At 38.0% G+C, this 21,734-nt stretch overlaps 1 protein-coding gene and 1 long non-coding RNA gene across 3 annotated transcripts in view; one reads left to right on the top strand and one right to left on the bottom strand.

Moving 5' to 3' along the window:
* The window catches only part of LOC105483455 (uncharacterized), a 223,265-nt gene that overhangs the window by 18,676 nt on the left and 182,855 nt on the right, over nucleotides 1-21,734 (bottom strand). The window lies entirely within an intron of this gene.
* Nucleotides 1-21,734, top strand: part of LOC105483456 (SAM domain, SH3 domain and nuclear localization signals 1) — a 155,062-nt gene that overhangs the window by 55,539 nt on the left and 77,789 nt on the right. The gene's annotated exons all lie outside the window — the stretch shown is intronic.

The following is a 21,734-nucleotide window of genomic DNA, read 5'->3' as shown; positions in this document are numbered from 1 at the left end:
TATTTCCGGCCGGGTGCAGTGGCTCACGCCTGTAATCCCAGCACTTTGGGAGGCCAAGGCGGGCGGATCATGAGGTCAGGAGATTGAGACCATCCTGGCTAACACGGTAAAACCCCGTCTCTACTAAAAATACAAAAAAAAAAAAAAAATTAGCCAGGCATGGTGGCGGGCACCTGTAGTCCCAGCTACTCGGGAGGCTGAGGCAGGAGAATGGCGTGAACCCGGGAGGTGGAGCTTGCAGTGAGCCGAGATCGCGCCACTGCACTCCAGCCTGGGTGACAGAGTGAGACTCCGTCTCAAAGAAAAAGAAAAGAAATATTATTTCCCTTCATTTTACAGTTGAGAAAATGGAGGCATAAAAAGTTAGCAACAGGTGCAAAGTCAGACAGCTAACAGGAGGTAGAGCCAAGACCTACGACCTAGGTCTTGCTTTTAGCTAGAGATCCTGCTTTTAGCTACTGCATGAGAGTGTTTTCCATATACTAGGGCAGACTCTAAGCCTATTATATGATACATGAGAAACAGTATGCTTTCTGGAGTCAAACAAATTTGGATTTGGATTCTGGCTGTGCTACTTTTTTTTGGCTTGGATAAGTTATTTAAACCTTTTAATCTTAATTTTCTTAACTAAAAAATGGAAATAGTCAAGAAGCTAAAGTCAAATATTATAAATCTTCTAGTACTTAAGAGTGGCACTTTTTTTTTTCAATTTCATTGTAAATTGCTCAAGGCATGTTTTATAACTTTATTTCGCTACAGCTCCTGGTCATGTGTGTTTTCAGTGAATGAATGGGACAATTTTGTGTATCCAGGTAGCCTACTCTACCATTTTCCTCAAAGAATCAGTCTCTTCTTAGACAGAGGCTACATTTTATAACATATTAGAGGTCTCTGAAAAGGCACATTTTCTCTCGGAACTTTTTTTACCTTTTAAGATTTGTGCATTAAATCTCCAAAGACTAGAACCAAAGTAACTTGTGTTTGAAGTATCATGGTAAATATAACAGGTGTCTGATAACAGACTTAGAACTGATGAAACTGACCAATACTAATCATTTCTAAATATCTCTCCTTCTTGTTTTTATATTTTTAATTTTTTTATTGTACTTTACGTTCTAAGGTACATGTGCACAACGTGTAGGTTTGTTACATATGTATACATGTGCCATGTTGATGTGCTGCACCCATTAACTCGTCATTTACATTAGGTATATCTCCTAATGCTATCCCTCCCCCTACCCCACGACAGGCCCGGGTGTGTGATGTTCCCCCTCCTGTGTCCAAGTGTTCTCATTGTTCAATTCCCACCTATGAGTGAGAACATGCAGTGTCTGGTTTTCTGTTCTTGCGATAGTTTGCTGAGAATGATGGTTTCCAGCTGCATCCATGTCTTTAGTCTTCATCTTCTTTTCTGGGACTGCTGCACTTTGCAGGTTTTCTCTTAGAGTAGCTTCTTGGAGAGTAGCCGATAATATAATTAGGGCATGCTTCTGATGACTCCTTCTGACAGCTTCAGAAGCAGGATCAAGGCTGATGGCTCCTTGGCAAGTGGCTAAGCTGTCGTATAGGCATCTGAACACAAATAGAGTTTCCTTCAAGAATAAAATCTGGACTCCCTATCTTGGCATTTCTGGATTTCATCAGTCTGGACTCAATCTAATTTTTCAGTCTTGTCTGTGTACTACCCCCACCTTATTGATTTCCTGTGCCGAACTGCCAAACTGAATGATTTGCTATTCCTAAAGGCTGTGTCACACTTTCTTGCCTCTATCTTTGTGACTGTGTGATGGCCTCTGCCTGGTATGTGAATTCTCTCTGTTAGAACCCATCCCGTCAACCCTTAGACTCAGATCAAATACTTCATCATCTAGAAAGCTTTTCGGGTAACACTAGACAGAAGTTGTCCCTCCTTCCTTTGAACTTCTACATTATTTGAGGGCATTATTCTTTCAGTACATATTCATGAAACACATCCTGCCACCTACTATTTGCTATTCACAATATCAGGCACTGCAGATACACAGCCAGATGCTATCTCCACTGCCCTCATCTTCATAGAACTTACCATACTCCACTTGTGCTGGAATTAATTCAGTATTTGTATATTTCTGAGGAATAACTTATCTTTGTATCCTCCATAGTTCCTATAATATAATGGGCCCTCAATGAATACCTGAACAATTGGCCATGTGTGGTGGTTCACACCAATAATCCCAGCACTTTGGGAGGCCAAGGTGGAAGGATCAATTGATCCCAGGAGTTCAAGACCAGCCTGGGAAACAAAGTGAGACCCTGTCTCTAAAAAAAAAAAAAAAAAAAAAAAAAAAAAAAAAAAAAAAAAAAAAGTAAGCATTTTCTAACATGAAATGCAGAACAGAAATAAATAAATAAATATCTGGGTAGCACTTGTTGCCTAAATGAATGGAGCTTAGAAACCAATGGACTTTGTTTCCATAGATCCAGATAAAGCATTTCTTCTTGTTTTTCTAGCTGTTCTTATAGCCAAAGCTTTCCTCATTCTAATAAATCCAATTCTACATAAATTAAGTTATTTTGTACATGTGAGTGTTTGTGGATGTGTGTAGATGTAGGGAAATACACAATAGTCATATTTTTCTTTTTTATTTAGGTAGTTTTGTCTATTTTAATATATAACTTAAAGATTAAGTGAGTTTTATCTGCAGAAGGTCAAACATACCTACAGAATGCTCAGAATTTCAGATGATAGTGTTCAGCATTCGTGACAGAAAAGCCTCAGTGGACTTGGAGAGGGGGTTCGAGAGCATGTTAGAGTTAAATTGGTTTGGTAAACTTAATGAGACCACTTACACTCTGGGATTTGAGACGCTAAAGTGAAAGAAGTCGGATGAGTGCAAATTATTATTTTTGTATTCTACACATATATTCTATAACAACAACAAGTGAAAAATATCCAGTTTCATTTCAGCAGAGCTGGTATTTTTTTCAATAGTAATTGCAGGGTTATTATTTCGGTTATTTAACTTTCATATTATAGAATGTAAAGAAGGCAGTGTTGGGGTTTGAAAAGATATGCTTCTGTAATGAACGTTACTTACCATTAATGGCAGGTAGTCAGAGGCGACATTTTTGCAATTTAAAAGGGTAAGAGTGTGATTATATTTTAAAAAAATATATGTGCCAAGATATGCAGATATGATGGCGCTGGGCCTAAACCCCACATTTCATGGGAAATGAATCCGATCTACAAGGACACTAGTTTCTCCTTGACTTCAAAAATTTTAGGAATAGTACATTCTGGTGTCTCTCTTTTTTTTTTTTCTTAGATTGATTCTCTCCCTTTGCCCAGGCTGGAGTGCAATGGCACGATCTTGGCTCACTACAACCTCTGCCTTTTGGGTTCAAACGATTCTCCTGCCTCAGCCTCCCTAGTAGCTGGGATTATAGGTGCCTGCCACCACGCCTGGCTAATTTTTGTATTTTCAGTAGAGATGGGGTTTCACCATGTTGGCCAGGCTGGTCTCGAACTCCTGACCTTGTGATCCACTTGGTGTCTTTGATTCTATTATTACATCAGAGTTTTTAGGTGGTCTGAAATTAACTCATCTTTGAGAAAGTCCTTGTTCACCCAGGTATGCTTCCTGCTAAGCCCACTGTAGCCTCCCACTCTCAAGGTGGGTGCTGATGGATTTAATGCAGCTCTGACATTGCCAGCTGAGTGAGCTTGAGTAAACGTCTTACCCTCTTTCACCCACTAATTCCGATTCTGTAAGGTAGTTTCAGTCCTACTCACTCTCTTTCTTTCCTCTGAGTAACTCTTTGCATACCAAAAACATCCATTAGTTAAGCAAGTTTATTAGTATCTATTAGAAAAGTTTAATGAAATACTGTTGGGATTCATCTGTAGTAAGAAATATTTATTGCAAAAATCAGAGCACCCAGAGGTCTGTAAGATTGGAACATTTTATTCAGTTGCGATACTATAAACAAACTGAATCAGACAGGGAAATGTATTATTTGTCAAGGGCTCTTCACAGAAGTCAACAGAAAAATGAGACACATAGAGATGTTTAACATGAAGTTAAGTTGTTTGTAATGTCTGTGGGATCCGGGAGTGAAGAAATATATGTGATTATGGAATTGATATAAATTGAGAGAGGTAAAAGATCAGATTTACGAAAGGGTATACTCCACAAGAGAAATGGGAAAGGAAAAACTAAGGATGACGATCTTTTCTACCATCTGAGATGAGTGGCGTTGAGAGGGGATTTCAGAGGCATGTTAAGAAAGGGAATAGTGGAGGTGACCAAAAATAATCTTTGAAGCCAAGTGTTTCAAATCAATTTATAAGAAGAATAACTGAAGAGTACTTATGAAGCTCTGCAAGCTAAGAGCATGGAACATCTTAACAAAAGGAGGAAAATGAGCCATAGGCTTGGTAGGGAATGAGGGTAAGAAAGGATAGAGTTTGTGGGCTGTGAAGGAGACAAAATCTTCCTTTCATATAATGTTTTTATAATGACACATATATTTTTCAAAATCTGAGAGACCTTTTCAGATTTATAAGGATAAACAAATTATTTTTATAAGATTAAGAAATGGGGCCAGGCGTGGTGGCTTACACCTGTAATCCCAGCACTTTGGGAGGCTGAGGCAGGCGGATCACGAGGTTAGGAGATCGAGACCATCCTGGCTAACACAGTAAAACCCTGTTTCTACTAAAAAAAAAAATATATATATATATACACACACACACACACACACACACACACACACACATATTAGCCCAGCATGGTGGCATGCACCTGTAATCCCAGTTACTCGAGAGGCTGAAGCAGGAGAATCGCTTGAACCCGGGAGGCGGAGGTTGCAGTGAGCCGAGATTGCACGACTGCCCTCCAGCCTGGGTGACAGAGTGAGATTATGTCGAAAGAAAGAAAGAGAGAAAGAGAGAGAGAGAGAGAGAAAGAAAGAGATACAATCTAGACATGAACAAGGAACAAATATCCATTCCTCCTCTCAAATTTCTAAAATATTTTGAACCTGATTTCATAAAAATAGTGTGAAAATGTTTGAAAAGTGACAGTAAAAAAAGATCTTTCAGGAAGAGGCAAAGTCAAAGACCCAAAAAAACAGAACAGAGATCTGCCTATAGAAGAATTCAAACATAGTATATAGAGAAAAATTTTAATAGTGAGAGACAGAATCATATGACAAAAATCAAAGAAAAATGAGTGGAGTTGATATTACAGCATCTGAAGGTGAGAACATAAACAAGGCTATACTTAAAGGTATCTAAGGCAAGATGAGAAGGCTGTTTTGGAATCTCGCATGAACTCATCACAATGGTGACAACTCGTGTGGATGATGGAAAAATTCTTTACGCAACTGTTTCAGTTGGAGGAACAGGAAGCCTGCTAACTGCTAATTATTGACATGGGAAAGTGCTCTTGGGATACACAGCTTCACTGTTAAGTTGTATAAAGGTTTTAATAGGTCTCAAGAAAACCAGACGTCTTTAGGAGACAGACCACGGAACCAGGATAAGCTGTCCGTCCGTGTCCTCCATTTTGTCTCTCTACTCTCTCCCTTGGCAGTCTCTCTCAGTCTCTCTGACCCTGGTCTTCCCCCTTCAATCAACATGACACACCATTATCAGATTGATCTAACAGATTAATTTTCTTGACTATTCTAACTGATAAATGCTACCCTGATTAATGGTCCTGAAGCTCAAATCTAATAATGTCACTGCTCCCCTCACAAACCTTTAAACGCCTCCCCCACAACCTACAGGGTCAAATCTAAACTCATTCACCTACTCTTCCTTCTAACCAGATGCACACAGGTCTTTTTTGCACACTCTTTACTACAGATAAAGTGAGTATCATCTTTTCATCAAGCACAATGATATTTTTTCCATCTTCATATCTTCATATTATTTCCTCATTTTGGCCTTCCTTTTCTTCTCTACCTATCTGGTGAACAGTAGTGAAGTTTCAAAGTGTAGGTGAATGAGTAAGAATCCATGATGTAGACTTTGAAAACTAGAAATATGCAAGGAAAGAATTAAGGCTAGAGAGGAACAGTGAAAAGACAGTGAGTAAGGAGGCACATGGTTTAGGAAAAAGGAAAAACAATTTGCAGATTCTCTTCTCATTTTCTTTGTGCTTTAGTGATGTTAGGCTCCTGCCAAAAAACCTGTGTGTTCCCATTTGTGCTGGGCGGTATTACTTTTGGACCTGGTAAACGATAAGGCATACTAACAAGAAAGCTCACACACCCACCCAGAAGAAGGTAGGCTATGAACTATCAATACATAATTCCTCATAATTTAACACCCTTGTGTTTCATCTCCAACATCAAAAACCGCTTGTTGGAACAGCTTTAAATTTTACTTTTTTGCAGTGGAATTATAGTGGGATGGAAAGGTAAAAAGTTTCAGCAAATATATTTGGACCACTTGTGGAAAAGAAAGCATCATAAATGGCAATCTGGACTGAGAATTTCAAAAAGATAAATAGGAAAATGTGATACAAAAATGCCAAAACATATCTATACTTGCTACAGTCTGTGCTGAAATTAATATACTTGACGATCAAGATTCTAAAAATAATTTTATAAATTTAAAGTGAACAAGAAAATAATCATTAATTATGACAATTTTATATGATGAAATTTTAATTATGACCAATTTAATGTTTGATGGTAGGAGAATCAGTATTTACCCAAGAGAGAAGAATTTGAAAATTAGGAGATTCTGCAATAGCTTATTCATTCATTTGTCCATTTATTCACTCATTTAGCAAAGTCATGTAAGGTGCCTCCTAAGACATCCAGCCTATGAACTTGGGAGCCTTAGAAGTATGCATGTGTGTTAGGAGAAGGGGTGGACAAGAGAGTTTATGAGATCTTATTAAAAGAAAATGGTAAAATGGAAGAATAAGTAATCGCAATTTTTGGTGTAAAAATTCAGTAAAATGGCAAACACTTTGTAGTACCTGTATATAAAATAAGCTTGAAAAAAGGTCTAGCCAGACATGTGAACACATTTTTTATTAGCTAAAGAAGAGCTTATAGAATAAACACATAAAATATGAGATATTATAATAGTAGAAGATGTCAGGTTTATGGAAATTCCTTAGGTTGAATATGAAGAAAGTAAATCGTAAATGGGCATAAAATGTTTAAGTGTCTTTTCCAATAAAATCTTTTACAATAAAAATAAAGATAAAAGGACAAAATGTAATTTCTCTGTAAGTGTGAAGTATTAGTCTGGAAACCCAAGATAATAGAGATATTATTAGATTAGACTTTTGAGACACAGCATTCAAACCAGTCAAATCGTTTGGGTTGATGTTTGGCTTTTCCCAATTACACAAACTTCATGCATATGTGAAAATAATAGTCCTGTGATCGAGTTATAGAATTGTTATGGAAACCAAGAATCCCTCTTCTTCATGAATTACCCTAAGGATTTTGCTCCTTTTCTCTCTTCGTGTGTTTTTCACCGTGTGCTTGTTTACTCAAGTGCATCATATTAAGAAGAAAGTTGAATTGATACTCCTTATAGTAAAATCTTCCTAGTCATCATAAAACATTTATAATTTAGATTAGTTCTTATGATCATGAAATAGGATCCATGATAATCAATTATAACTACATTTTGAATTTCACAACGGAAGTTGGAATTTGTTTCATTGGATTCTCAAATAGTAGGAGGAAGACAATTATGGACAATCTGAGGGGGGCCCAATCTGCTCATTAGCCGTCAGAGACCTAAATGGCCTTTTTACTTAGAGCCTCTCTTTCATGCTTCAACAGAAGGAAGCAAATCACCAAAGCTGGACATCAATCTTTGGCAGGAGAGAAGCCTGAATGTTAGAACATTTGAATGAGCTCATTAGAACATATAATGAGCCTTGGCAGATGCTCCGAGTGTTGCCAAATTTTCTTTTATTGCAAAGAAATATGTTCATAATTCAAATATTGCTAAGCAAACTATAGAAAAGACATATTTTGCATGTGCAACATGGTGTGTTAGAGGCTGTGTTATACCCTCAAAGGAATACTGCTCAAAGCCAGAAGAGTCAGCTGTGAGCTCAGCTCTGTCATAGTAGTATCTTTTTGGGTCAAATTGCTTCATCTCATGGGCTTCTACCTCCTCATCTTTGGAATGGAGGAGAATATTGATCATATTTAAGATCCTTGCTGTCTTCAATAGTTTGGGTCATAAGGATACAATGAGGAAGATAAATTATATGTGCAGAAAAAGACTTGTACATAAAGGTTTCTTTCTAATTTTTCAAAGCAATTTTCTTCAGATGACGCATGTTGGCCTTATTTCTACATTTTTTACCTTTACCTAAGCTGGTTTAGGTTTAGGGTTTTGTTTTTGTTTTTGTTTTGTTTTCTGAACAGCTACACTTTCTCTATCCCATCTACTTTCTCTCTCCCTCATGGTCTTTGGATGCATCAGCCATAACTTAAGCAATGTAAGCCAGAACCAGCAACTATGCATATGAGTTCAGTTCAGGGCTACAGAAACTTCTTCATGAACCAGAATTTTCATTTTCATTCTCAGGAGCTCTCACCATTCAAACCAGAAGCACTTTAAAAATCCTTTTACATGCTATTTCAGAGGAGGAAAGCCTGCTTTGAAAAAATGGATGGGTGAAGTTTAAGTAAGACGGTAGAAGGGAGCAGAAGATCAGGGTCTATGCGATGTAAAGAGTGCTTGGTTGGAGAGAGACATCTGTTTTGCAACCATCACCCTGACCCCCGCCCATCATCACATACACACTAGGTGCCACCTTGAGTGGTCCATGCCTTTGAAATCTTGTTTTCAGCACAGAGACACATTGTGATAATCACGGTCACCATTGACTTAGCACTTGACTTTATTTCAGGTACTTTTATATATTCTTTTAATTGGGTTATGATTCAGTAAGATGGTATCATGGTATCATTATTTCCATTTTAATGGTAGAAATCTGAAGCTCAAAGAGGATAACTGATTTATGCAGGTGGCAGAGCAGGATTGTAAGCTGAAATATACATAAAATCCAAAGTTTTTCTGCAAAGATCATGGCTTTGTAATTTTTTTTATTATTTATTATTTTTTATTTTTATTATACTTTAAGTTCTAGGGCACATGTGCACAACGTGCAGGTTTGTTACATATGTATACTTGTGCCATGTTGGTGTGCTGCACCCATCAACTCGTCAGCACCCATCAACTCGTCATTTGCATCAGGTATAACTCCCAATGCCATCCCTCCCCTCTCCCCCTCCCCCCTCCCGATAATGGGCCCCGGTGTGTGATGTTCCCCTTCCCATGTCCAAGTGATCTCATTGTTCAATTCCCACCTATGAGCGAGAACATGCAGTGTTTGGTTTTCCGTTCTTGTGACAGTTAGCTTTGTAATTTTTTAGACTAGGTTAGTAACTTACCCTTACTTATCTCATCTAGAAAAATGGAAACATCAGTTCCCAGCTTGCAGTATAAAATGACATCTTGCCTGTGAAAGTGCTGATTAAAAGTAGGGGTTTAACAGCTTGATAATTAGAGACCCTGCCTTCAAGGTGCAATATAGCTTTTCTCACATTTGCTCTTATGCTAACTCTATGAATTAGGCAGAGTATTACTGCCATTTTACAGATAAAGAAACTGAGGTGCATGAAGATTAAGTGAATTACCTGAGATCCCAAAGCACATGATGGCAGAGCTGATGCTGAACATAATCCTCCTAACTCTTAGTCCAGACTTTTCCTGTCATTAAGCTGTCTTTAAATTTTGCAGCAGATATATAAATAACCATGGCAGTAAAGAGAAGCAGCATATGGTGGAAACTCCATGAGTCAAATAAGCCTGGCCTTCAACTGTGGCCTCACCATTGACTGTCTGTGTAACCGTTAAGTCACTTCATTTCTCTGAGTTTCAGTTTCATATCTATCAAATGGAAAACAAAGATTTCTTTGTGGAATTCTAGTAAGAATTGGACTAGATAATGTATGTAACATGTTTAACTGTACCTGACACCTAATTGGAACTTAATGAAGAAAAGCTATTATTTTCAAGGGAAATTATTATCATTTAATTATAATTTATTATGTTTCTAATTATTTGTCATTCAGTAAACAACAGCATAGTATCTATGATATATCAGGTATTTCCCTGAGCTGTGTGGCCACAATGGTGACAAAGATAGGTTCTTGCATTAGGATGTCACCATCGACAATTCCGAGCAATCCTGTATTACATGAGAAAATGTTGCACTGAATTTACGTTGGTGGTTTCCAGTAGTTTTTAAGATTATTTCATATAGTTTGCCCACTTATCTCCCTGGAAATAAGAAAACTGGAGCTAACTCACTGAAATGTATACAGTGAGCAATGGGTGAGAATCTACTTTTAGCTTCTTGGGGGTACTTTAGCGACACCGTGCCTGAGTCACTAGGGAAAACAGACAAAAAGAAGAAGAGGCTGGAGTGTATGTGCTGGCATCACCATTGCCCTTTTCTGACCTCCCAAATTATGATTGTATTGACAGTGTCTTGCGTATGTAAAATGAAGTTAGCTTTTTAAAACTCCTCTCATATATTTTATCATAGCCACATCACATATGCATTTCATGCTATTTTATTTCAAAGTCATAATATATCGCTCAGTCATAACCACCTTTTGCAGAAAGAATGAAAAATGAAGGAAAGAAATTCATGTTCCCTCTCCTTCCTGGGAAGTTGTAAAGCAAGTGGTTGAATTCACTCTAAAAACCCTTATGAATATTCAGTGTAAGATCTTTATGCATCTCATGGTTCCCAGTTATTAAATACAACCATACTGATGAATAATTGGACTAGAAATATGGCTTTATTGCAGCTCACAGCTCACATCAAGCCCAACCCCAGTGGAAGCCATGTCTCACCCATAGAAAGGATTTTTTCAGCCAGGGCACAAGATGTGTTAAAATCAAGAGCTGATTTATTCATTTACTCAACAATTTGTTTTGAGTATTTACATCATGCCAGATAAGGAGGATAAACTGTTGGGTAGAAGCAGATTATTGTAAACCCCATAGTCTAATTGGAAACAAAAATATATTTAATCACATAAATAAACATGAAATGCCAGATTTGATAAGAGCTATGATTGTTACATGGTTCTGTGAAGGCCAATAATAGGTAAATTTGACCTAGTGAAGGAGTCAGAAAATGCTTTCGGGGTAGTGATGATTGAGTTCAAATGTGATGGAAGAGAAGAGTTAACTAACTCCAAATAAGGAGAACGAGAATTCACAATGGCTGGGAGAGAAAACACGGAGATGTGGGACAAAGTAAAACTGAGGAAGGAGTCAGACCACATATGGTCTTATAGGTTATGCTGTTTTGCTGTGTCTTCCCTAAAAGCAATGAGGAAGCTATGCAAAAACTGCTTTAAGCCAAGGGCTTATTTTGGCATTTCTTGTTGATTTGTTGAGGAGATGAGGCTTAAGTTGATATTTTGGAAAGATCACTCTACATACAGTGAAGAAAATAGATTTGCAGGGAAAACAGATGAAAGATGATGGTGGCGTGAACTATGGTGGTAGAAAGACGGAGATTAATGGAAAGCACTCAGGCTCATAGAATTATGTCTCCAACATATACATTTCTCCAAATGAAAGAAATGTCAGTTTCAAAAGTCACCTCTTGTGATGCCAACCGAAAAGCTCTATTCAATTTAGGGCATATGGTCACAGATGACAGCAGAGAAGTGATACAATGACATGACTGCACATTCCTAATCTGTCCTTTAATTTTTAAAGCTCAGAAACTCATAGCCACCATAGTGGCTTAGTGGAATTACTACCAATGGATAAGGAAATGTCATCCATTTGCCTCCCCTGATTCCACTTGGACATAGGCCATTGTTTCTACAAGGAGTGGCTTGGAGCCATGCAAGGTTTCAAGGGAAATTGGCCTTTTAGAGGGGCATATGAATAGATAATGTATATTGCCACTGTAAAATCTCTAATGAATATTAAGGGTGGCTTTCATTTGTGGTGATTGAAATGAACTCATAAATTCTCTCTCTAGAATGCGGGAATTTTTTCCTCCCTGTGGAGAGATTTAATGGATTTGCGGCATTCTGAATGATTTGGCAAGAAATCAGAGGTACCTGCGCAGTCACCCGCAAAGGGCACTTAGTTTCTTGCATGTGATAGTCAACTACCACAAAATATTTTCTTTATGAATCCAGAGTGATTAATGCAAGCCACTGTAACTCATGACAAAGTGTCAACTGAAAAACTGGGGGGAAAAAGTGGTTAAAGACACCACAGTTTTAAAACCAAATTTGACTTTTGGAGGAGAGTTATTTCCTTTTAGAGAGAAAAAGTTAGGCCTGCCATCTGCAAGAAATTTAGATTAGTTGTTTGTGGCAAGAACCATCATCTTTTGAGGCCACTGAGAGCTCCTACTGCTCTCTGTATGGAGTAGATTAAACCGTTCCCATATTGTGATAAATATATTGCAAAAAGCCATATCAGGAATACAGTAATTGCAGCAGTTAATGATAGAACTTCCAGTTAAAACAATATTCTTTGTGTTTCTTTGGCCAGTTCCCATTTTATGTATGCTATATTTTGATAAGTTAATTTTTCACATTTGCAGAATCAATAACTTTCAAAACTTTATACAATTGAAAAGGAAAATTGGCGGCAAGATTCTTGGGAGTTTTGCTGGCTGTGTGGGCTTGGGTTAACAGAAAAAATTCTGGGAAAAAATCTATCAAAAGAGCAGATGAGGGTTCAGATTAAAATATCATCAGCACTAATTTTTTGTACACATCTAAGAAAAATGGGGAAATAACCCAAAACAGCAGTCAGCCAAAATGAATTCATTTATTTTACTGTGGAATGTGGGAGAGAATTATCTTTTCAGAAGAAGTAACTTTCAAATGCAATTTGTTTTTGTTTAGAGACAGGGTCTTGCTCTGTTGCCCAGGCTGCACTGCAACAGGGCAGTCACAGCTCACTGCAGCCTCTATCTGCCTGGCTCAAGCCATCCTCCCGCCTCAGCCTCCCAAGTAGACAGGACTATAGGCATGCGACACCATGCCCAGCTTTTTTTTTTTTTTTTTTAAATAGAGATGAGGTCTCGCTATGTTACCTAGGCTGGTCTTGAACTCCTGGATTCAAGTGATCCTGTTTCCAGCCTCCCAAACTGCTGAGATTATAGGCATGAAGCTACCATACCTGGCCTTTTTAATGTTTCTTAATGCTGGACTTTCAGGATCTGAAGTAAAATGAATTCTGGTTATTTTGTTATTTTGAAGGAGTGCATTTTTGTGTGAAATGAATCTGTCATCCTGCTTTCTTATATTATCAGTAAGATACTGTGAAGGAGGTGAACCTAAATGTTGTGCACTTATGTACACGAAGGAATTACTACTAATACTATGATTTAAGACACTGGATTCCCTTTTAACACTGGATAGCAAAGTTAGACTCAGTGGGGAAATCTTTTCGAGTGTAGACTTGGCTCTCAATTAGGCTTCCGTTGGAAGGGAAACTTCATTTGTGAAGATTCTGGGTTGGAGGACAAGCCAGCTGACATTAGCTGGGGTTTCTTTAGCTGTAAAATAAATGGATAGTACTAGATGACCACTAAGACCTCTTCCATGAATAAATACTCATGGATCAACTTTATGAAGGAATGAAGAGTAGTTGTGGATTATATTAAGCCATCACGGGGGGGAAGACCCTATGTCCGTGAAAATATTTCCGAATTTAGTACCTTACATGGCAAAATGGTGAACACCTTTTATTACCCAGTTTTAAAATAAGTAGGCAAGAAACAATGTGTGGTGTTTTTCCAATCACCATTCCATAGTTGGCTGCCTTACAGTGGCACACTTATTAGAATTCAGTGCTGCTTAGATGTGAAAGGTTGATACAGTTCTATTCATGAAGGGGACATAGGAAACTCTTTCTAATTGAGAATCAGAGGCCTTATAAACCTGAACACTTAAGTGAGAGATACGTCATTAAAGAAAGAATCACTGCATATAATGTTCTCAAATAAAACCAGTATTTGTTTTACAATTTTGATTGAATACTATGTTCTAAAGCTGTATTTCTCAATGTGTGGTTCCATGATAGTAATGTTTGCTTAATCCAGACTTACTGAATCAGAATTTCTAGAATGGACATCATTTCAAAAGCTGCTTAGGTGATATTTTGTTCTCACCAAAGTTTAAGAATAACTTCTGAATAAAGGAACACCATTTATTATTCTCTGATTTTTCAGTTTCATTTTCACCTATCCAAGAAGTCTTTTTGAGAATCTCTCATATATATATATATATGAGATATATATATATATATTTATATAGATATATATATATATATATTATTTTCACAAGTTATTAAATCCAGAAGGCACAACAATCCTGTAAAGCAGGCAACTGAATTTTCCAAATGAGAGACAACAGGGTAGCGAGATTGAGGAACTTGCCCAAGGTCCGTCAGTTTCAGGGCTGAGCTGCGGTTTCAGTCAAGGCCTTCTTAGTCCCATTCTTGCCATACACATCACCTTAGGACCTCACACTAAGAGCACAGAAAAGAGAAAAGGATACCAGGAATGGACTGGGTGTCCCTTAGTAATGCTCAGCACTCAAGGCCTTTAGGATCAGCTGGAAGAGTGTACAGAGCCTCTAATGGGTGCAGTGGATAAATCCCCAGAGGTAGTTTTGTGCTTTCTAACCAACTGAGCTAAAAATCCCATTAGAGAGTATTTGGGACTTTTCATAAATCGTGGAGTAGAAAAGTCCCCAAGCAAAGGGTATTAACAAACCACAAGTTCACTTACCATGTATCTTCCAGATTTTACAAAATGCTTTTAAATTAAATAATTTTTATCATTTTAAAATAATCTCTTTTTTTGATATTTATGTAAATAAAATCTGATTCTCTGAACTGGGTCAGTTTTTGTATTTTTTTTTTCAAGCTTGCCATCCAAGCTGGATTAAAAACCATTCACCTGACTTATTCGTGCAACTTCCTCTAATTTACGGCTACTCTTTTATGTTCTTTACTTTTATTTTCCTTTCTCTCTTCTGACAATGCCTCCCTGGTATGGATGTTTTAGTGGATTGCCTTCTTGTGGTTCTAGGATCCATGAAACCCTCTGTCAATACCACTCTGTATGACCTAAGGCACCTGACATAGCATTCAACCAATCATTGAGGAGCAAAAGTGATCTCCTCTGTCAGAGGATCAAAGAAAATGCCCAGTTTACTAATCATAAAGCCTACTTACTTTAGTAAGTTTCCAATATTGTTTGGTCATGATCTCTATATCCTAAGATGTTTGAACCATGACGATAGGTCTCTAGGTGGTGCGCATGTGTGTGTTTCTTTGTACTGGATAACATTAAACACTAACATGGCTCAAAAAGAAATATGAGAAAGGCCAGGTGCGGTGGCTTACCCCTGTATTCCCGGCACTTTGGGAGGCCGATGCGGGCAGATTACTTGTGGTCAGGAGTTCAAGACCAACCTGGCCAATACGGTGAAATCCCATCTCTACTAAAAATACAAAAATTAGCAAGGCATGTTGGTGCACACCTGTAACTCCAGCTACTCGGGAGGTTGAGGCAAGAGAATTGCTTGAACCCGGGAGGCAGAAGTTGTAGCAAGTCAAGATTGTACCACTGCACTACAGCCTGGATGACAAAGTGACATCTTGTCTCAAAAAAAAAAAAAAAAAATATATATATATATATATATATGAAGAAGGTTTTTATTAGATTTTTCATGGGCCAACCTCCCCCTGCCTTTACCTTTGTAAAATGCAGTAATTTTTAAGTGGTATTATATGGTGGTAGGCTTATATGATGCAAGAGATACTTTAAAAATGTTCCTTTGAATGTCAGACTAGATTGTGGGAAATGAACATCACTGGTGTTAAATGGTAACAAAATTAATGATTTTGAAATACTAATGTTAAAAGGCTTTCTGAAATTGAGTACTTAGCTTTTGTAACATGCTTTTTCTGATGGTCTTGCAACACTTGGATATCCTTATTCAACACAATTAGTATATTTGACAGCTATATTTGTTGTGCATTACTTCAATTCACATAAAAGTGGAGAAACGTCTCCTTTGACTAAAACACAACTGACTCTAAATGTGGTTACTGCCAATGAGTTGTCAACTAGAGTAGCAGCTTGCCCTTTGTGGATCTGGGAAAATTGTTAAAAAGGTAAGATTATGTCTTTACTAACAACAAAAACAGAACCAATGAGCAAGTCCATCTGCAGATAGGTAATTGGAAGTGAATAAATTCTTATGTGTTCCTGTTATTTTCATTGTCTAGACATACGTCCCATTGGCAAGCAGACAAAGTACGTTGGTTCACCTTTTGAAATTATACAAATCTACCAATCACCAAATATTTATTGAACTCCTAATATCTTCAGAGCATTTTTGCACTTTTATTGTGGCTAGCGTTGTATCTATTCATCATGATGTTGAAAAGTTTATGTAGCATGGTATCAGAGAAAGACCACTAGACTTTAAAGGAAGGAATCCTGAGTTTAAATTTGGAATCCATGACATCCGCAGTCACACTACTGTCCTATCCCCAGTCCCTTTTCTGTGTGGTGGGAAAAATAAAGCTTTCTCCCAGACTTACGGTTAGGATGCTAAGAGATATTTTATGTGCTGGTGCTTAGGTCTCTGCTTGGTATATAGATGGAGGCCAAGAACCCGTGTTAAAAGGAAACAAATATTTCAGAAAGTTGCATCACAAAACTAGCAAGGCAATTGTAGATTTATGTGTAAGAAATGCATTTTGTTGAGTTCATTGACTTGTTTTGGCAGTTTAACACTGTCTCTGAACTTCTCAGCATGGCTCCTGGTATAAAAGCTAATGTTTTCAGTAGAGGATGAGTCATTGACGATATTTTCCCTGCATCTTGGAGGCCTTCTGTGATGTACACAAACCAAAACATGTTTTGTTTGTTTGTTTGTTTGTTTGTTTGATAGAGTCTTGCTCTGTTCCCCGGGCTGGAGTGCAGTGCTGTGATCTTAGCTCGCTGCAACCTCTGCCTCCTGGGTTGAAGTGATTCTCCTGCCTTAGCCTCCCAAGTAGCTGGGATTACAGGCACATGCCACCATGCCCGGCTAATTTTTGTATTTTTAAGTAGAGACGAGTTTTCACTATGTTGTCCAGGCTGGTCTTGAACTCCTGACCTCAGGTGATCCACCTACCTCCCCCTCAGTCTCCCAAAGTGCTGGGATTACAGGCGTGAGCCACCGCTCCCGGCCCAAAACATGTTCTTTTTCCTTCTGGGTTTTACAAGCTCCCTGGTGTGCCCATTTTGTTGTCCCTCTGCTCAATTTCAGTTGCTTCTCCATTCCTTTGAAGCCTGAGCCCTGCTTTGGAAATCATGCATGCTGTAACTTTTCCTCCTGAGTGGATTTGGAGTGATCTTCCCCAGCCTTCAGTTTCCTCCTCTGACTGCTCCTGAAAAAATACTCCCTTGGGTCTAAGGAGAAGGTGACAGCATAGTGAGCACTTGGAAAGGAATTACAAAGTAGAAAATGAAATGAAAGAACCCAGAAGAAGGGAAGGAGGAAAAGGATAAAGAGGCTATCTTCTTTGATTATAAAAATCAAGCTTTAGATGTACAGCCAAGTGCTAAAGAAATGCATGGAGTTGCTTTTGGTTTAGCATCTTTCTCCACTAATTTGCTTGCGAGTTTTATTCTGCACAACAGGTTTGGCTGTGTGGTGTAGTGGTGTCAGACAGGCCTGGGTTTACCTCTTGACTACTAGTTAGCTTTTTGTCTTTAGGTGAGTTCGCTGTTTTGTACCACAGTTTCCTCTTTGCAACACAGGAGACAATAACACTTGATACTGTTGTTAAGAGGATTTAGTGAGATGCAGTAATCTATAGCAGATGATCAATAAATGTTTGCTCATTTTGCTCATTTTTCTCTTCCAAGAAATCTCCCTTCTTCTCATCTACTTCTATGCTTTAATAATGAATGAGACTGAGTATGAGAGTATGGGAAATGGTGGCTTTTAAACATATAATCCATATTCTCCATCTGCGTCTCCGTAAAACTCTTCTTCAAGTCGGTATGGAGGCATCTAAGGTCCTCTTAGATTATCTGATTTGAAATCAATGGCATGGGTTCAGAACCAGACATTAGTCATTTAAAAAAATCCAGATAGTCTAAGCAAATCAGACTTTTGAAAAATGAATGTATTTACCAATGCTGAACATATAGTAGGAACTTGAAAATGGTGTTGGCGTAAAGGAATGACAAAATGAATGAATGCCAGTAGGTAGGTAAGTATACCCAACTTGACCACCCCATGCAGATACAAGCAATTTTTGGTTCGCTTTTGCTACTGATCTTAATGGTACCTATATTCTTGTTAAATCTTTTCCTACTGAGATAATTCTACCACTACTTATGCTGACACATATGTCAATGGTGACATGGGGCATTCACAGCTCCTTCCAAGTATTTTATACCTGTTCTTTCCTTGGAGAACATTTGATTTGCAGGGTAAGAAACTATTGTGCAATTCTGCTTAAGGCCACTCATCTCTCTAAAATATCATTTTTTATGAATCACTAAGTATAGAAAGCACTGTTGTTTTTGTACCCAGGGCTTAGTAACTGGGGAAGAAGGTCACTCATGTGATAAGACTACACTATATTTGTGCCACAAGTGGGACACTTGGGCTGTAGACCCAGTGCTGCTCTCAGCTTTATTTTTTTTTTCCCCCTTAAATTGAGCTTCTTCAGCTCTTCTCCGAGCCTTAACTTTCCCAAATAAGTTTTATGATTTTACATAAAAGTACCAAAGACATCTGAATACTAAATTGTGTACACAAAAGTTTTTCATACTTACAGAGTCTTAATTCAATAATATCACTGTGTAATTTGTGTTCAAAACAAAGTGACATCAGGTTAAATTTCTCCTTCCATATAATTCAATTAGAAACATAGACTTTACATTTTTGGTTATTTCATATAATTATTATTTTGTCATCAGTGTCAGTTTTGGTATTCCAGTAAATGAAATGAAAGATATATTGGGACATATCTTATAGTTGTTAAATTATTTACTCATGTATGCAAAGACATGCTGTGTCTCAGGAGGTTATGATGACTTTGCAGAATGTGAATCAGAATGCCTCAGCAGTGTCTCCTTGCTCTCTAGTGAATTTGGTCATTTCGGTAAAGATATACGACTTGTAGAGTGTGTGCATGTGCATTTATGTTGTTTGAAATACTGAAAACATACTCAATTTTTCTGCATTTATAGTAAGAACTATTTAAACTATCCAAGATTAGAAACAGCTAAAGAGTACATAGACTTAGGAACATCATACCTTGGAATACAACCTACCCAAATTAGACAGAAGTCATTTGCTTTCATTAAAGCTACCAATTATCATAACAGTTCATTACATTGGAGGAAATGCACGTAACAGAAAATTACAGCCCTATTACAGTATCCTTAGTATTGATCTTACTTATAGAATACTTCTTAGCATTTTTGCTTGCATGGGAGTAGATAGTTCAAGATATGGATATGAATTCATTTTTCCAATTAGGATAAAGATCAAGAAAAACAATTCTGGGAAGTCAAATTGCTTGATACTGGAATATTAATTTTATTCATTTCATGGTGATGAGTTTTCAACTGAATTTTTTAATCATAAAAATATCAATATCAAAATCATTTTAAGAGTCCATATTATTATATTAGTACTATCATTTTTCATTGTGACATTCCCATCATTAAGTAAGGGGATCTGGCAGGATTAAATTTCAAAGCATGTCTCTTTCTTTGTTCAGGTAACATTTTGCAGGCAGGAGAGCTCTAATATAACGTTTTGGACCAAACTGAGAGAAGAAGAGGGGTGATGTTTTCTGCGTGCTGTATGTCTGTTTCATAGACAAGAAAACACGGAGGAAGTTTAGTGATGAACAAGCTTTGGAAATTTTGAAAATTGGAAGAAGGGTATATCTCTCTATTTCCCATCTCTACTTCATGCTCCACATTTTAGTCAATGCCTTCTATCTAACCACAAATATAAATGTGGCCCTCTCTTGCTTCACAATGGTTTTTCTTTTTTATTTATTTATTTATTTATTTATTTATTTATTATTATTATTATACTTTAAGTTCTAGGGTACATGTGCATAATGTGCAGGTTTGTTACATATGTATACTTGTGCCATGTTGGTGTGCTGCACCCATCAACTCGTCAGCACCCATCAACTCGTCATTTACATCAGGTATAACTCCCAATGCAATCCCTCCCCCCTCCCCCCTCCCCATGATAGGCCCCGGTGTGTGATGTTCCCCTTCCCGAGTCCAAGTGATCTCATTGTTCAGTTCCCACCTATGAGTGAGAACATGCGGTGTTTGGTTTTCTGTTCTTGTGATAGTTTGCTAAGAATGATGGTTTCCAGCTGCATCCATGTCCCTACAAAGGACACAAACTCATCCTTTTTTATGGCTGCATAGTATTCCATGGTGTATATGTGCCACATCACAATGGTTTTTCAATGGTTCCCCACCCCATATAAATGTATACATGCTCACCTTACATTCAACTCTACACTATTGAGCATAGTATATTAGTTTTCCAAGGCTGCCACAACAAAGTCATACAAACTGGGTGGCTTGCAGCAGCAGATATTATTGTCTCAGTTCTGGAGGTTAAAAGTCCAAAATCAAGGTATTGGCAGAGTCATGTTCTTTTCAAAGCCTCTAGGGGAGACTCCTTCCTTGTTTCTTCAGCTTCTGATAACCCTGGGCATTAGGCACTCCTTGATTCATGGTGGCATAATTCCACTAACTGCCTCCATCTTCACACGGCCAGTCTCCCTGCTTGTTCTTATATGGTCATCCCTTTGTGCATGTGGGTGTCCAAGCTTCCCTCTCCTTTCAAGGACACTAGTTTTATTGGATTAAGGGTTCACTCTACTTCATATGACCTCATCTTAACTAAACTAATTACATTGCCAACAATTGTATTTCCAAATAAGGTCACAATCTGAGGTGCTGGGGGTCAGAAATTCAACATATCTTTTTTGGCCATACAGTTCAACCAATAACACATGCCTTCCAAATGCTTCAGAATCTGGCTGTAAACTAACACCTGTCATCCCCCTCCCACATCTTTCTCCTTATTTATCATGTACATTTGATGTAGGGAATTATTCCTCAGTTCTAGACCATACTGTATTTGCCCAACAGGTCTTCCTGCCAACTACGCAAACAACATAAATCCACTGAAACTATGGCATTGCAGTAGAGAAGAATTTAATTGATTGAGGCCAGCCCATGCAGAAGAACTAGAGTTATCACTCAACTCGATCTCCCCAAAGGCTTGGAGGTGGTTTTTATGGACAATTTTGTGGGCAAAGGGTAAAGAAATGGCTGCTTCTGATTGTCTGGGGACTGAAATCGCAGGGTGTTGAAAATGGCCCTCGGGCACTGAGTCTGCCTCTGGATGAGGCCACATGACCAGTTGAGTCATGAGTCTGGGTGGGGCAGTGTGAAAGATATCTCAAAAAACTGATCTTAGATTCTACAGTAGCGATATTATCTATAGGAGAAATTGGGGAAGTCACAAATATTGTAACCTCTGGCTACATGACCCTTGAGCAGTAAGGAATTCTAGAAACTGTGTCTATCTTATCAGTGTTGGAGTCCCTCTCATAAAAGCCTAACATT

Source organism: Macaca nemestrina, chromosome 4 (assembly GCF_043159975.1).
Source record: "Macaca nemestrina isolate mMacNem1 chromosome 4, mMacNem.hap1, whole genome shotgun sequence".
In the NCBI taxonomy this organism is placed as follows: Eukaryota; Metazoa; Chordata; class Mammalia; order Primates; family Cercopithecidae; genus Macaca; species Macaca nemestrina.
The sequence above is the reverse complement of the archived record's forward strand: the minus strand, read 5'-3'. Positions and strand labels throughout refer to the sequence as shown.